The sequence below is a fragment of the Cygnus atratus genome, chromosome 4, assembly GCF_013377495.2.
Source record: "Cygnus atratus isolate AKBS03 ecotype Queensland, Australia chromosome 4, CAtr_DNAZoo_HiC_assembly, whole genome shotgun sequence".
NCBI classification, from domain to species: domain Eukaryota; kingdom Metazoa; phylum Chordata; class Aves; order Anseriformes; family Anatidae; genus Cygnus; species Cygnus atratus.
The window spans coordinates 53125221-53127636 of record NC_066365.1 but is presented as its reverse complement, the minus strand read 5'-3'; positions in this window follow the sequence as shown (position 1 = coordinate 53127636).

Sequence of the window (2416 nt, the reverse complement as noted above, 5' to 3'; positions counted from 1 at the left end):
GAATCTTTTATTCTGTATTCACTAGTTCAGATAATGAGCCGTTAGAAGGAAATCCTCTCAAAGCATATTTCATTTTCAAACCAAGATGCTTCATTAGTACTTGATATATATGTATATAGAGGTACATGATACATATGAGTTTAGCAGTGTCAATAAACAGTATCAAATGAGGCTTTCTCTTTGTTCCAGAGAAACCTAAATCCAAGGTCTGCAGTAAAGAACGTTCAGGCACACCCCTCAGTGGGTGCTCAATGCTCAGAAATCACGTACGTTCAAATTTAGGATACGGAAGACTTAACATCCCACTCTGGCTCAAAGGTCTACCATCAGAAGCAGCAGTGCTTTTTTAAGTTTTTGTGTGCAAATAATCAGGAGACTGAACACTGCAGTTTAAAGCATCTTTCTCTGCCTAAGCTACTGCAGTAGTACTTTAAAATGTGGACATTAGGTTATCAGAAAAAGAATTTTTAGATCCTCATCAGCCTCTCTCTGCTGGTTCCACCGTGCCCTTCTTCATTTTGCTTTAATTTGAAAATTTGTAATGATTTCATATCAGGCATTTCAATAGGAAAACTATTTCTTTTCCCTAAGACTTTTTCAATTTTCTGCTCATATGAATCTAAAGAAATTATTTTAATACTTTAACCATTCTGATACTTGCAAATGATTTGGTGTCTCCATTTAAAAGCATGTTTTTGATGAATTCTGGAGGGGCTTAATCCTCTGTTTTGTGTACAGGAAGAAATCCTATTGCCTTTAAAAGGGCAACTTGAGATCCATCAGTGCACATGGAGATCTTTTGTCATAAAAAGAAAGGTGAACAAAAACTGGCAGGTACCTGGTAGAAGTATGGCTGTTACTGGAAAATTTTGCTATGGACAGAAAGTAAGCACGTAGAGTGCCCCAAACTTAAGAGAGTAGCCAGCTTTAGCCAACATCCAGTGGTAGCTACCTTGGTGAAAAGAAAAGCATCTGCATGTAAATGGCACATTTTGAATGTGAAAGAGCAGTACAGAAGTGAAATCAGGCAGTGATTTCCAGTTAGGCCTTTTAGAAAGTTCTGCCTTATTTATTTTGGCAAAAGGAAATAGCACAAAAAAATCATTTCCATCTATACCATAAATAAGATAGTTTCCTACTGATCCAAACAACCTATTAATCATGTATTCCTGCTCTTCGTCAGAAAGGATTCAATATTTGTTTGAACTTCTGTATGCAAAATTTACCCAGCCTACTTGACTGACTTTGTAATTGCTGCTATCGCAATTGCAGCACTGTTTCAGGAGCACGTAGCAGATCCAAAACAATAAATCAATTTAAGTATCAGCAAACTAAGGATTATATTCATTTTTTAATGTCCAATTTTCTTCTAGTCTTGATGCATGCAGTTGCACAGAGCAGCAGCTTGGTTTAGTTAGGTATGTGACAACACTGACTCCAGAAAAAGATCTGTCTAACGTCCACATTTTTGGCAGGGATAACAATGCTTTAATGAAGCTAGTTCCCCAAAAGGTCTTGGGCCTCAATTTGTAAAAATATGTATGTGCTAGATTTGTGCTAAGCCTTACTAAATATACTGTCAACCTAGACCCAAACCCTGGTTACTGTTTTTGTGCAGCACTACTGCGGAAGTGAGGCTAAATAACTTTCCAGCACTTCTGCATGTGGCAGATGCTTATGTAAGGTGCAGGAAAGGACACACTGTCAGGCATCGTAGATTTTAACTGAATCACAGGGGGTTTTACTGTTTTCCTTTATTCAGCAGAATTTAAGGATTGCCCATAACAGCACTGATGTAACAGGAACAAGGTTTATGGGGATGAAGTAGATTTTTGACAAGGTGGTGGCTCAGTTGTTAGGAATAGTTTCTAAAACTGTTTGTGGGGGTAAACAATTAAAAAGCCTGGAAGTAAATAAAAGCCTGATCCATTTAAGTGTATCAAGGTGGAATAAAAAACGAGGTTGAGGTAGTTAAAAAGTTATCAGAGCACCTTGTTAATTTCAAGTGCAATTGAATAGTGAGTGCCTTATCTGGGCGGGTAAGTGGCGTTATGCGTGGATATCCAGCAATTTCCAACCCTGTGACTGGTGAAGGTTTTGATGGAGTAAAATGTGTGTGTATGAAAGATTTATATTTTAAAAGGAGACATTGAGTTTACAAGAATTCGTGCTGTATGGGGATGTAAACGTTGAAAACAAAGCAAAACAAACAAAGAAACCACCACCACCCAAAACAAAACAAAAGAAAACAATAAGTTAACCCCCACCCCAAAACCAGGAAGAAGCACACGGAGAGCTCTCGCTGCCCAGAAATGGGGCTTTTCGCCGAGGTCCAGTCACGGGCTCACGGCTCACACAGATCCACCCCCGCCGTTGCCAGGGCGGGTCCCGGCCCCGCTCCGTGGCGGTGTAATCC